At 55.4% G+C, this 15392-nt stretch overlaps 1 pseudogene; it reads right to left on the bottom strand.

Annotated features, from left to right (window-relative positions):
- Positions 1–15007, bottom strand: part of LOC119096260 (oxysterol-binding protein-related protein 8-like) — a 36817-nt pseudogene extending 21810 nt beyond the window's left edge.
- Between the last annotated feature and the right edge of the window lie 385 nt (positions 15008–15392).

The following is a 15392-nucleotide window of genomic DNA, read 5'->3' as shown; positions in this document are numbered from 1 at the left end:
CCCAGTCTAAGAGGGTTCTCTAATATCCTCCAGTTCGGCAAGGTTGCGTTTCCGCAACCGCCAACAGATGATGAGCAGAATAACTCTCAAACTTTGCAGCGCCAGTGGTCCAACGAGACAACCGGGCAGTCAGCCATGACCGCGATCCCTAGTCCAAGAAGTCCTGCAAGCCAGCGCGCCACAGCGCCGGCAGGCACGGCGCGGTGCGCGGCACAGACCTTGGTGAACAGCGACGAGCCCCCATAGGAGCGGCTCTTGATCTTGCAGAGACTCATGCCGGCGTCGCGGCCCGGCCCGGCTCAACGGACGATCGCACCGACGGCGCGCCGACAGCCGGCGGCCACCACCTGCGGCCGCCGGCACCGGGCCACGCAGTGGCGTCGGCGGCGGCGCCCGACACGCGCCGCCGCCGCCGACGGCGACGCGAGGCGCGCGCGGCGGCTGGGCCGGCTATCGCCGCCGCACGGCGCGAGCACACAGCCGGCCATGGGACCAGCGGGCACCAACAGCGCGCCGGGCCGACAGCTGACCCCGTCAGCGGCCCGTGTGCTTGGTTGACACTACGCGGGAGGCGGGGAGGTCTTCAGCGGCGTCGGCCGGCCGCTCGGGCGCTGTCAGCACGCTCCACGGGGAGGCGGGGAGGCCTACAGCGGCGACGGCTGGCCGCACAGGCGCTGTGAGCAGGCTCTGCGGTTGTGCGGCTGAGGTTTGTGTTTGAGTGAGGATGTAACCTTCGCTGCGGTAGAAACGCTGGACTGAATGCTGCCCAAGTATGCAGTCAATAAACTGAATACTGCCGCGTGTGCAGCGCGCTGTAAGTTGTACACACACGAATCGCGTGCACACATAAATCGCATTCTATTCGACACACGTCATCAGCACCTCCACCTCGCGGAGGTGCTGCCTCTATCTTCACCTGCGTCTCACGGACCCCAGCACCCGGAAGAAAGGCAGAAAGACAAGTTTCTTCGTCGCGAAAACACGTGCGCGATACGTAAACAAATCCCCGCATCCCCCAGAGGTGGAAAGGTGAAGGTACGATGTAAGGAGCGCCACAGACGTCGTAACAGCTTGCTCCAAAATCGAGCGGCCGGTGGCCAACCAGAACGACCAGCGGTGCACGAGTCCAGGGACTAACACCTGACGGGCACCGACGAGCGTGGCATCGGATCAGAGGCCGCCGACCAGGGAAGGGTCGGACGTAGAACGAGGGACGACGGCGACGCCGGGGGCAGGGCGGGGGGGGGGGGGGGGGGGCAGCTGCGGGAAGTCGCGGGGTTTTCCAGCCATTTGTAACGAGTGACACACTCCAGGATATAGCATCCCGGCCAGAATGAGCCTCAGGAACCTCCAGGGAGTAACTGAACAGTGGTACCGCTTGAGAAGTGAGAGCCACGAGTTCCAAAAATCCCACCAACGGCGCGCCCGTCCCCCCCCCCCCATGTCCTCCTCCTCCTCGGCTGAGCCCTCCTTCCGGCGCTCCGAACGGGAGGGTTGTCGCCCACGATGTGTCACTGGCTCCCTGGTGTCTCTGTGTGGCGGGCGGTCCGGCAGCGCCGACAACATTAGACCGACCGGCCTCCCGTCGGCCGAGCGCGTCGTTCCGGCGGCCGTTCGGACCGGGCGGCACCCCCCGAGCGACGCGTAAAGCCCCGAAACGACGCCGGTCGTGCCGAGCCCCGCCGGGAGACAGATGGCGGGGCGACGTGGCGTGCCGAGCCATTTGAGCCGCCAGCGTCAAGAAACAGTCGTTGGCGTCGAGTGTCAACATTGGCAGCGCCGTCAGCTGTTTTCAAATGGCATCCGGCTGCCCGCGACTGCACGCCATCAGTGGGGTTGGCCTGCATGCGCCAGGGTGTTGCGGCTCACTTGTAGGATAACACTGGAACCCGGTCGGAAATGGCTGGCAGACCCGAGCACGGTGCGTGCCAGCGTGCCGGGACGCCGGTTTGTACAAGGACAAGGGCGCAGTACGCACCAGCGTGCCGGAGGCGCTGGTGGAGAGGTCGCCGACCTTGCCGCTGCCGCTCGAGTCGTTGGCCGCCGTGTCGTTACCTGGGGAGCAGCGAGGCCGTATTATACGGGAACAGCGCCCGGTACGAGCGGCAAAAGAACGAGCGCTCGCAGAGCTCGAGAGGCCAGCCCTTCTTCAACGACATAGCGCTGTGCATTGCAACGTTCCGTCCACTGGCTTCTGGCTGGCTGGTCTGGAAACCAGCTGGCTCCGGATGAAAGCAGCGAGGTATTAAACGTGCTCTGACGGAGGTCCCACTTATAGAAACAAATGGCCGGCTCTGCCACACCATAACCTTGGAATTGTTCTCTCGGCACAAATGCCACCAGCACTTGCGAAATGAAGGACCCACTCAGAGACATCTAAATAATTCATCTGCAGCAACGTGAGCTAGTGCCCACTTGCAAAACACGTGGACACCCTTCACAACTGAATCTAGTCAGCAGCCGTGTACGCGGCCAAGCAGCCGCGACCTGCCGCGACGGTCTTTGGGCGTGAGACATCACCGCCATCATCAGGCAAGCCTATCACGCCCTAGCACTTACTGGCGGCGCGCTGATGACTCATGCGACCGCAGTCCACGCCCCCCCCCCCCCCCCCCCCGGCCGCATCGCACCAGAACATATAACGTGGAACTTAGCGGCATCAACTGTTCGCATTCCTCGCACGGAATGGGCATAAGTTGACCGTTGCGCGCCTACGGCGTGAGATATTGGACCAACAGCCTGGGGCGTGCACCGCGTCATGAATCATGCAACGTCACGGTGCACCGCGACGGTTCAGTATCGGCAGCCACCGCCGCGGCTGTCGATAGCGCAAATACGTGCAGCATGACATCGCAGGAATGATCGCCGCGAAGTCCGCCATCGCCGTTTCCGAAAAGCAAACAGTCACATGCTGCAGGGTCATATGCATAATTTTTGAAGCGGGGTAACTGCGGCGCCCGCACCAATCTTCCGTGCTCTTCTCCTCGCTCTGTGGTCAGCCACTTCCTTCCGTACGAAGTAGGTGCCATCCGCAGCGACAGCAGTACTAGTTCTCGGACCTGTCATGGGTCAGTTTGGGCACGTACCGCTCGCTTCACCGCTTAGGAAAATTGTCTCTAAGTCAGCAGTCTAGGGAAAACCCACATTTAACGAGCGGTACAGAACATGGTGTACTTCGAAAAACGCAAGTACACAATATCGTGTACTTCGAAAACGCAAGAGAAGATCGAAGATACATTGATGCAATACCTTAACAGTCGTTTGCGTTAAGACGAAATATGCAATTCACATGACATTGCAAGGCGCCATTGGAAAAGAGCCCCGCAGCGAGTCAGGCATGCGCAGGAGAAACGAAGGGGTAGCGATCGTCCGGAAGCAAGAATTACAACAGGAGTTACAATGATGCTCTTCACAATTCAGAGCGAATTACACGAAGTAGTGCGCAGCATGACTTAGTGGTGCAGCAACCATCAAATTTGGTCAGGGTAAATGCAGCAAAAAAAAAAAATTCATAGGCAAACGCAGCAAAACCACGCCACATAGCAGGGCTACTCGGTGAGGGTAACCACACACGTGATCGCTACGTCTCCCTAGGAAAACAGTTCATCATACATAGTGGCTGCGGAGTCCGACCGCAAGGGAGACCGCTGAAATACAAAAACGATCACGCCTCGAACCCTGGAGTGTCCTCGAGATGATCCTCGTCGCTACCAGCCCACCATCACGCCAATGGGCCGTGTCGAGCTACAAGGCTTGTCCAGCCTATACGGCGGCGAGTCGTCCGAGTTGCACCACACGCCTCGCAGACGCGAGCGCACGTGGTGACATCCTGAGTGTCTTACGGTGAGAGCCAACCACCTTCTGAGGGGCTCACGATCACTGCGCCCGGACTGGCTGCCTGCCGGACGGCGCTCGTCCGGCCGCGTTTTACCGCCGGACGGGCTCGTCCGGCCGCGCTTTACCGCCGGACAGGTTCGTCCAGCCGCGCTTTACCGCCGGACGGCGCTCGTCCGGCCGCGCTTTACCGCCGGACGGCGCTCGTCCGGCCGCGCTTTACCGCCGGACGGCGCTCGTCCGGCCGCGCTTGGCCGCGCTTTACCGCCGGACGGCGCTCGTCCGGCCGCGCTTTACCGCCGGGATGGTGCGTGGGCATGCTGGGGGGCCGTTTGAATGTGAAGTGTACGAGCTACAGTAGGCTGCCAGGACTCCATGGACGTCAACAACGGGCCCTTAACCGTACCTTCACTATGATTTTTTGGCCGTGGATTAATGACATCATCGAGCCAAAACTACCCCGGCCCCACTGCCATCATGTGCGTGGTAACAGTCAACGCTGCAGACGCCAGAGAAATGTACACCCAAGTAGTGAGTTTCCTAGAAAAACTGCAAGTCATGCAATTCCCAAACAGCACTGTGTAAGCATATGCGCTGGGAATGATACAATTCTATTTCATATCCTGATGTCTAAGTCACTGGTGCGTACGCCAAAACGCACGGTATAAAATCGAAGCGTACATGCCACGCAAATAGAAAAGGACGCACGTTGCGCTTTGACATTGGACACAGAAGAACTTGAACGGGAATTGGCGACAAGACAACGTCAAAGCCACGCGAACCGAGGCATCCAGAAACACCACGGCAGTACAACACAGCACCCAAGCGACAGACATCCACGTACAGAAAGAGAGAAAAGAGCGAAACGAACAAGCGCAGCGAGAATGTCAGACGCAGAGCACAAGCCAAGCAAAAGAGGCGCACGGCACGCGGCCGCAGCGGCCCGCCTGGCGCCGCGCCGAGGGCGGCCGGGGAGCGGCGGCGGCGGCGGCGCCTGACCTGGGCCCGGCGGGCAGGCGGAGTCGGTGCTGCTCTGGCTGAGTGAGCCGCGCTGCAGCCGGCGGCCCACACGCAGCAGGTCTGCGCGGCACGACGCCTAGTCAGCGGGGACCGCCCAGCGCTCCGGCGTGGCGCGAGAGGCGGCGCGGCGGCCCCGGTCAGCGGGCACCAGCGCAGGGCACGCCGCCGGGACAGGACGGTCGCAGCGAGGCGGCGCTTGGCCGGGAATACCGCACGTCCCCGCACCGGGCAGGGTTACTGAGTGGTGCCGACCAGGGGGTGGCCGCCCGCCCGCGCCAGGGAGGCACCACCCACGTCCGCCGGCCGCCGGCCCAGGGACGCCGCTCAATGTTGACGGCCGTCCGGCGAACACCGCTGCCACACCAACACGGCGCCCGCCCCGTCCAGCGCCGCTCCGTCGCCGGTCCGAGAGAGCCGTGGACCGACGCGTCGCCCCCCGCACCGCCCAGCCACGACAGCGCCGAGACTGCCGCTATCGAGGGGCCTCCCGGCCAAATACGCGGAGCTGACTTCTCGCCGAACGCCTGCCCAGAGCTGACAAAACATATCTGTCCGTAATGGGACAGCTGCTATCAGCCACGATAGGCGCGGTCACTCACTGCAGACCTGACAAAGGCTGCACCGTTGCTGCGTAGACAATGTCCGCTTCAATGCACGTGATTATGATCAGGCATGCATAAGGAGCGGATATAAAGCTACTGACAGAGACGCCCAAAGTGATGCAATCTATCTAGCACCGCATGGCTGGAAACTGTATACGAATAGTTGATGCCGAAAGCTCACTAGTTCGTCCTACATATGCTAGCAACGAAACAGGCCAATGCTTACACACATCGACTGAAAGCATGCGAGGTGTGTTGCGCGATGACGAAGATTCCGGCGACGTAGCTCAGACAATGTCGGCATTTCATCGTCCTGCCACGCGACCATTTCTACACATTTCGGCTCGGCCGTCCCGCCGTTAACAGTGTTGGCACGCGCGGCCCCCCTGCGCGTACGGTGCGTCGCCAGTGTGTGTGGTGGTGGGTAAACGGGCGCCGCCGGCGTCACGTGCCCGCCACCGGCCGCGCCGGCCACCGTGACTGTGAGCCGGTGGTCACGGCACGCGCGGCCGGGAGCCGACGCCAAACAGCTGTGGCAATCAGCTGGGCGGCGACACCGGCCGTGGCCTATCGCCGACGGTCGTCCGGCGCCGTCGGAAGGCAAGGTCAGCCGGACGGGCGGCGCACGAGCGGCGGAGCGCCGGTCCCCGCCGGTCACACTCGGGACAGGGCCGGTGGGACGGCCCACGAGCGGCGGAGCGCCGGTCCCGGGCCGGCCACACTCGGGACGGGGCCGGTGGGGGCGGCGCAACGAGCGGCGAGAGCGCCGGTCCCCCCGCCGGTCACACTTGGGACAGGGCCAGTGGGGCGGCGCAACGAGCGGCGGAGCGCCGGTCCCGGCCGGTCACACTTGGGACAGGGCCGGTGGGACGGCCCACGAGAGGCGGAGCGCCGGTCCCGGCCGGCCACACTTGGGACAGGGCCGGTGGGGCGGCGCACGAGCGACGGAGCGCGGGGTCCCGGCCGGCCACACTCGGGACAGGGCTGGTGGGGCGGCGCACGAGCGACGGAGCGCGGGTCCCGGCCGGCCACACTCGGGACAGGGCCGGTGGGGCGGCGCACGAACGGCGGAGCGCCGGTCCCCGCCAGCCACACTCGGGACAGGTCCGGTGGGGCGGCGCACGAGCGGCGGAGCGCCGGTCCCCGCCGGTCACACTCGGGACGGGGCCGGTGGGGCGGCGGCGCTCCTCAGCACGGCCCCAGCGGCACGATGTCAGTCTTTGGGACGGCGACGGATTCGTGCCTTGAAGTGGTCTTCGCTACGTCGCGCGCTTAGTTAAGTATAGCACAGATATCCTAAGAAACTGGCACAGGTCTGCGGGTGGTTCTGGAGTCACTCAGACGTTCGTCAGTCTCCACAGAGATAACCGCTGGCCGACGGCGTCCCCCCTCCCCTTCCAAAACAAGGGGCGGATCTTTACGGAGACCTCCGTACACCTGCGCGTGCCACAGGCCGACAAGACACATCAGGAGAAAGGCCAGCCGTAAAGCGACCCGAAGCATGCACCTCAAAGGAAGATAATCAACTGAAAATGACACTATACCATGTTGTTGAAGTTCATGGGACCTAAAACAACTGAAAAGGCCAATACTTGATAGTCAATCGACGCACAGCAATTGCGTCCTCCCTAAGTTGTTCAGTGTGCTTTGAACACCACATTGAAGTCACTGCTACCGCACAGACACGACCAGCCCAGCGTGCTGGGCAGATGCCAAGGTCGCTGGTCACGAGCTCTCACGTAAAGCCTGCTTTTTCACATCCATTGAGTTCCATTCCTAAGTGACATCCAGTAAACAGGTTTGATGAGATCAAGACGGCCTTACATCCATAGGTTTGCGGGTTAATCACAAGTCATAACAACTGTTCAGTGCACGGCGAAAAACCGCTTAACGTTGAGAAAAGAAGAAATATACTTAACACCACGAGATCCACTGCTCAGGTTTGGGACCACAGAACAGGCCAGGTGCAAGCATTAGTGTCGCCTATCGCGCGACCACAGGCCAGCGCATCAAGTCTCCTGTCTTATCTGACTGTTTTCCACGCATCCCACCCCTTCGGTCATGCGGTGAATCATTTACTGCCCGTCGCTAGGAGCAGCGTAAACGCAAGATTTCTGTACACGGAATACAAACATAAGCTGCATGTGTCGTGATCAGGAACAAAGCCACTCATTCCAAATTTGGAGGTAGATGCCAGAATGAAACTATTGCTGTTACATACTGTGCATAAAACTATATTTTCCTAAATCGCATGTCCACACACCATATACCTTATGATTGTAGACTATATAAACACAATATCTGACCGGTCCGTATAGATCGCCTCAAATACGTACACATGGTAATTTTTTGACGACACCGTCATATACTTATGGAAGGGTATACGGACAAACGCAGCGCCTCCTACTGCCGCAACCGAAGACGTCAACACAACGAATGTCAAAACGGCAACACACGCGAGTGTTATAACGACGACCAATACGAATGCAATGCACCAGTCGTACTCCACACGGGCGCAGCGTCTCAGCGGTTTGGCTCCAGCAGACCTCGTGGCGCATGTCCACATCCCCTGGTGTGCCGGGGCGGGAGGCCGGGACACCCGCGTGATGGTGCGGCCCCGCCCCAGCCCGGCAGCGGGACCGACGGGAGACCTGCCCCCGCGTCCGACCGAACCCACCCCTGAGCAGGTCAGCCAAAAGGGCGGGACGCAGCAGCACTGCCACTGAGGCCACCAGCCGTGGCACACGGGTGTGCCCAACCAAGCCGACAACAACGCGGGCACACGGCCAGGTGGAACCATGCTGGAGGGCCGTGGAACCATGCTGGAACCAACGCGAACACAGCCTCAGGTGGAAACCATGCTGGGGCCATCAGGTTACACAGTTTGGTGGTACCATGTTGGAGCCACCACTCGCAACGGGTGGAGGAAGCCACGCGAGTCCGCTCTACACTTCCCGAGAGGCGACATGCAAACACCCTGAACTGAGGTCCATGAATCCATGGACCATGGGCACCATGGCCGCAGGTCGATTGGAACAGGATGTGGCTGCGTCCAGCGCGAGCAGGGAAGCTCGCGGTATTTGGTCACAGTACGCTGGAGATCACAAACAGGGGTTGATAAATGGAGACGGAGTACAAAATCGCAGCGATTCAAGCAAGCTACAGCGTACCATGCACCGGCGCGAGCCTCACATGCCCGCCAAGAGGATGGAAGCCTAACGAGTTTGTGATGTCTGCTTCTTGGCTTTTTCACATCACGGAAGCAGCGAAAAAAAATAGCATACGCCGGTGGACGTCAGGGACTACTATCGCTGCAACGCATAAAAAACTGACTACCAACGCTGCAACGCATCAAATCCTGAATACCAACGCTGCAACGCATCAAAACCTGACTACCAATGCTGCAACGCAACAAACCCGACTACCAATGCTGCAACGCAACAAAACCTGACTATCGACACCACAGCAGAACAAACCTGAGCGCAGCAGCGACCTTGCGCACAGAGCTGCCGGCCCGCCTTGCCCTGCTACGTCATGCCTCGCAGCACCCGCCCGAGGGGCGCGTCTGGGCAGCGGGTGGCAACGGGCAGCACGGCCGGCGGCCGGGGCGGCACGCGCTGCGCCCAGCCGCTCGTTACCTTTAGAGCTCGCCATCACTAGGTTAAACGGCGCCGTTGGCCAGCCCACCGGGCGCCGGTGACGGGGGGCGGGGCAGCCTCCGCGGCGCCCGGAGCATTACGCCCGACACTGGGGCGACAGGGCACTCGCGTCAGCTGGTCAGGCCATCACGCCCGGGGGCGATCGGCGGCGGCTCATCAGGCGCTCCAGCTCGCCGGACCGGACAGAGCGCCAGGTCATCAGCACCAGCGCGGCAGCCGACACACACCAGCCCGCCAGGTCATCAGGTGATCACCAGCAGCTCGACGGGCCGCCGCCAGCCGGTCACCAGGTCGTCGTCATCAGTTCAACAGGCCGCCAAGCGGTAAACATCGGCTCAGCCTACCTACGCCGACAACATATAACGTGCAGTCTCAACATCTACCCCGCTCACGTGTGGTCGGGCTTCCACATTTATGACATGGCTGCGAGCCAAGCACAGTCCCAGCCCGCTGTGACAGCGCTTGCTACCCGCCACGTAAACCCACCACAGCAGTGCGCCAGCCCGAGCGGCGCACCGCTGTGGTGGGTTTGCGGTCCTGAGGACGGCTGGCCCCGATCTCAGCATGCACTGACAACTGGAGGTTTGAGCGCATGACCCTTTCATGACCTGCATTTTGTGAGCATAGCGTTCGGATACTCCAATGACAGGTTTTTGTTGCAAAAACCTATCATTGGATTTGGTTTTGGTTTTGTACTGCTTCAAAGAAGCGGACAATCGGGAGTAGGTACCGTAAATATTGATCACACCGTTCTTGGTTATTTAAGCACAAGCTTTCGAGGCAGCGACAGTCGGTGCGTGCATCCTGCAAACCCCTGACAGTGCAACTGTCTGGGGTGCAGAATGCAATGATGTTCAAATCTGCAAAAGTCTAGGTATACTGTAGAGGACTTACAGATGCGTCATTAACGCTTAATTCGTGGGAGCTTTCAGTAGCCAAATCTGGTGACCAAAATCAAATCTCGACCTAGCTTGACCTTGGATGACCTGACCTCGTCGCCTGCAAAAATTCGACTTAGTCACCAGAGCGACATTTATGTAGTAATGCACTTCAGAGCAGTACAGTGACGAAAAGACGGTGGTCTAGGAAACCACTTTGGCGTGCACTTCCTGCGAGAAATGCGGGTTGTTTTTCGCTCTTGATGAAAATGTCACTGATATGACCGCGCAAAAGAGGTCACAAACATGAACCGTCATGGCCAGAAACTTCAAATTTTCACATCGGGTGTCAAACTGATGTAAACTCAGTCGACCAAAATTACAGCAGTGTGCTCAACACCGTTCAAAAATTATTCCGGACAGACCTAACAGAGGGGGGATAAGGCCCCCTCTTCTACCCTTCCCCCCCCCCCCCTATCGTAGCGAGAGGGCGTCCGGCCTATCCCGTGACAGCTGCAACCAATCTCAAGTCAAACTGACGTGTTTGGGCACGCGAGCGGACCGGTCTCCGACAGAATGCAATGATGCTTCGAGATTCTAGACTGCCCACATTCAACACACTCAGACGTTACAGAAAAGGTTCGTTTAAGTCAATGCCGACAACTTCAGGGTTTACACTGATAGCTACGGTGCCCTGGACTTAGCGATAATTTTGCGCAAATCGCGCCAGCAGCCGGTGCGCTACGGCACACGATCGTCATCATCAAAATACTCCGCGACGATACGGGCGCCGCTCGTGTTTAAATTCCTTTTAGGCACCTAAAATGTCATCTAAAAATAATTTATAACTAGTATCTGACAAACCAGCCACTGGACCGCCACACATATACACCAATGTCTCAGTCAGGCTCAAGAACTGGTCACACAAAACAAACCACATAATATTGCTCCCGCTGTAACTTACGTTAGCAAGAAGCAAGAATTTCAAGTAAAATAATTCCCACAGGTAATTTAACTCGGGTGTTAATTCTCACGGTGCTTCAATAGACTCCAAAGATCAAAGTTCTCTTTTGAAAGCCTTCAAAAGTGGCATGATCATTCAGCTATGTTGATCCTGTTGGTCCGGATTTTTCAGCCGGCCAGGCCACCGCAGGCGGGACGTTACGCCACGCGCTGCTTGCCAACGGTTTCATTCAACAGTTTCTATTCATTCACGCGAATGCTAGGAGGCAGGCGTGAGACTGACGCATGGTGCGCATGCCGCCCTGGACAGAGTCTGCTCACAGCCGAATGAACGCGTCTTTCTGCTGCAGCAACAATGCAAACTGTCAGTGCAAGAAGCCTTAAATTACGCCAGGGTCGTATGTTGATTGGCACAAAGAGAGCAAGTGGTTAATCCCGACGCCGCCTATTCGTGTCAGGGTTGTGAACTGCATGCAAAGTGTCTGACATCCATCCAGGCGTCTTTCCAGGTCAGCTACGTCCGAAAAATAAATGTACAGTTAAGGGATGGCGGATGACTCTTACGGCAAAATCACGAGCTAAAGTGACGGAATACTACTGTTGGTCCCACAAGGGTAAGGTGGAGCCCCCTTGGAGTTTGGGACCACCTCCAAAAAATCCTCGCATTCGGGCCCCTGCTACGTAGATATAATATATATATATATATATATATATATATATATATATATATATATATATATATATATATATATTATATATATATATATATATATATATATTATATATATAATATATAGCCAATGCGGGAATCCATCTTACTGCGCGCAGCCCTAGAAGGCTAGGCGTGCTTCGAATGCACACGCGTGGACCTTATTCATTTTATCCAAATCATGGTAAATCCTTCCATTGAGCGGCTAAGGATTTCGGGACAAACGGCCAAAATAAACTGAAATTGCAGCTAAACACCATTAAAATTAAGCACGAGCTTGATTTCTAGCTTATTAACGGCTGACCGGCTGGTCCAGGCGATCAGCTGATGGCTCATGGCTAGTGTAGTTTTTTTTTGTTATATAGGAGTGCAAAATATCCTAGCATTCTAAATCTATTAAGAACGTGACGCAAAAATAGAATAATTGTCACGCATTCAACAGCCAAGGGAAATGACAAATACAGCACGGCGGCATGGCGGCACGTAAAATTACTTTTGACAGTTGCATATAAAATTCATCAGGGCATATCTGACTGCTGTTCTCAGGCTAGGGCACCAAGGATGGGTGCCGCGTCAGGCCAACAGAGAGGCTCACGTCAAAAGCAAGGTTCTCAAGGATGACATGAGGCCCCGGCCAGAGCACACGACCCTTCAGCAAGGGGAAAATACCCAAGACCATAATTCATCCCCTGTGCGATCAAGAGTGTCCGCGCAGGCTAACAGAAAGGGCCCCGATAGGAGCGAACAATCATCCAAAAATGATATGAAAAGGAAAGAGCCCCCGATCAAAGTAGAGGGCCCCTGAGCATGGAGTGTCTCGGTGCCTTACCTCTGAAGAGCCCCATCAACAGCATAAGGCCCTCCGAGCAAGTGAAAAGAACCCGAAACTAATGTGAAGCGCCCCTGAGCAACTGAGTGTACCGTGGCATGTGGGGTCCGGAAAAGCGTATAGAGCATTTCCAGCGAATGACAAGAATCCGTGGAGGGAAACCTAATCGATCAAGATTGCCCAGGCATGTACGCAGATAGTGTACCAACAGCAGCGTGGGCTGCTACGACAAAATGCAAAGATATCAAGGGCAACATGGTAAGCTCCCTAGCGATCACATTGACCCGGCAGGTGTACAACTAGGCCTGAGCAACAGCATAAGGTCTGGACAACGCAATGAACCCCCAAATTTATCCCCACCTTTTCCCCATGAACACCCTCTCGCTAGGGCTGAAAGTCACACAAACAACCATGCACTAAAGGCTTTTACTTACCCATTTTTGAATCTTCATCTTGAAAGTACACGTCCCCTGCAGCGAAATCGGGACTGATTTCCCCCATCTAAAGAGAAATCCTCCTTCTATCTTCTGACTTGATTTTCAAAACTGAAAAAGATCGCTGGGTGTAGAGCTAGGACCAGAGGGAGGTGACACAACTCATGGTTGCAAATGACATGACAAGGGCAGACTACTGAACATTACAACACTGGCTATTGTTTCACCCTGAGAAACTAGGATTTATAGATTAAAATACTATAACTTGTGCTCCCTAGACTTGCAGCTATGCATAAGAAAAAATAACATGGAAAGCCATGGCAACATTGAATCTGCTGTTCACTCTACCATACACTACTCACTCAACATCAATAAGCTATAAGTTTACAATCTTGTTGAACTAAAAGCTGTTCCTTGAGGTAAAAGATTCTCATGTCAAACTTGAAAAAACACCATTACCTCCTGGCAGACAAATTTGCTTGACCCCACTCACATAAGGTTCAATTTTCTAAGACTGCTGAAATATGTTATCTGCCTCCCCCCCCCCCCACACACTCATCTCAATTGATTTGCATGTCTGCCCTGTCCTCACACCAGTTTGCTCATGACAGGGTAGGTAGGTTCCAGCCATCCAGCAATGTTCCATTGTTCAAAATTGTCCTATTGTTTCAATGTTCCACAGCAATGACCCATTGCTGGCTAACTGCTATGCAAGCATGGGGCTTTGAATGGGTGAGGTTGTATCATTTTATTTTCTGACATAGGGTGGCATGTCTCTGCTGTCTTTTATGTTTGCCATTCTGTTTTTCACTTATTTAAAAAAAACAGACTTCATTCAATGCCAATGAAGGCAGCTAACTTCCATGGGGGACAGGTGCATGCCCAAGTATGGGGAGTGTTGCCACATCTGAGCTGGTCTGCCCAAAAGTCCATATACTGTATTAGATGCCTGTGCAAAAATAGGTGCATTTAACTGTGTGCCAAATTCAGGCTGGGCCAGCTTGTGCTAATTTGTTAATTACTTCGCTTGAAAATTTTGGTCAAATTGTTTGTTGAGGTGTTGAAAAATGTTTTAGGAGTATTTCTGCCTGACATACCTTTGCAGCAACATGCCTTGAGTTATTACGTCAATGAGCCCGAATTGGTGTCAAGCATGCAGTAAACCTTCGAGCATTTAGATTAAGAGTATGCATGCACTGGATTGCTACTGCTTCTGCTATGCTGGACATGTTCAGTGTAACATGATGATTTACAGTCTGGCATCTGGGGGAGGCAGGAGGCACAATTATCCCCCAAGAGACTGAAAAAGCATGTGACGTCATGATGAGTGCTGAGAACACACCCTGCATAACAGTGATATTCCAGCAACAATGTCAGCAGATGCACGGGATATACTTCACAAGCTCAACTTTGGCATAGGTCACCACCAACCTCAAATCATATGGAATCACTGTTTCACAAAATTATTTTGTTGCTGAGATAAGCTTTAACAAAAAAGCACCCATAACAGTCCTTCAAAAAGTCAACTTCATTTAACCCAGCTTCAGATCCAAACATGCATGCTCTAGGTTCAGCATCATCATTATGTTATGGTTTGGTGCTGTGGATGGATTTTTAGCATGCTTGCCTCCATCCAAATTTCACAAAAAAGATCAGCAGCCCCCTCAGCATTAACTTGAGCCAAATTACAATGAACCATTGCCCCCTCCCCCACAAAAACTTAGAACTATTGTAGCCTATGGCTATGAATGTCACTGGCCGACAATGGTGCAGTGACATTGAGAGATCTGAATTCAGTGTTACAGCCACACAATAACGGTACTCATCACTTGATGCACCACACATCAATAAATAATTCTAGTCCAGTTTTAACGTCCTTTCTACCTGAAATGTGAACACTCACCGCCTACCAGAAACTATAATGCAAAAGATGGAAAACATGTCCTAACTCGGCACGCTAGGAAACAAGCGTCCGCAAAAAAATCACATACTGTATGAAACCACACCTGAAGGTCACAGCTGCCCACCGCTGTGAACGCAGAATTTCGGATTCAGGATGCCGACTCCCAAGCACTAGAGAGCTGAAAATCGATATCACTGCACCTGTTGGTGCCACCGGCCGACAATTGACGACACTGCGCCAAATTTCCATCAAATATACAGCTTTTTGGAAAATAAATATGGCAGCACTACTGATCTTCCTCTGGACGATGAAGTACAGAGCGCGACCAAAAGACAATTAGGACACAAGAACACGGCGCTGTCGTCTATTGCAAACATTACTTACGAAAAGTAAAGACATGCTGCGTATGAAGCGTTAAATCCTTTTAAGCAGGCACGACGAAATACTTGTGTCCGTTATTCAAGTTTGTGGTATTGTTCAATGAAAGGCGCCGGTGCTGAACTGTGATTGCATCGCATGTGAGCACCGAGACCATACGCGGATCCTGTGGGAGAGGGGGCG

The sequence above is a fragment of the Pollicipes pollicipes genome, unplaced genomic scaffold (assembly GCF_011947565.3).
Source record: "Pollicipes pollicipes isolate AB1234 unplaced genomic scaffold, Ppol_2.1 Scaffold_192;HRSCAF=218_pilon_pilon_pilon, whole genome shotgun sequence".
NCBI classification, from domain to species: Eukaryota; Metazoa; Arthropoda; class Thecostraca; order Pollicipedomorpha; family Pollicipedidae; genus Pollicipes; species Pollicipes pollicipes.
Note: the sequence above shows the minus strand (reverse complement) of the source record. Positions and strands in the feature narration are given on the sequence as shown.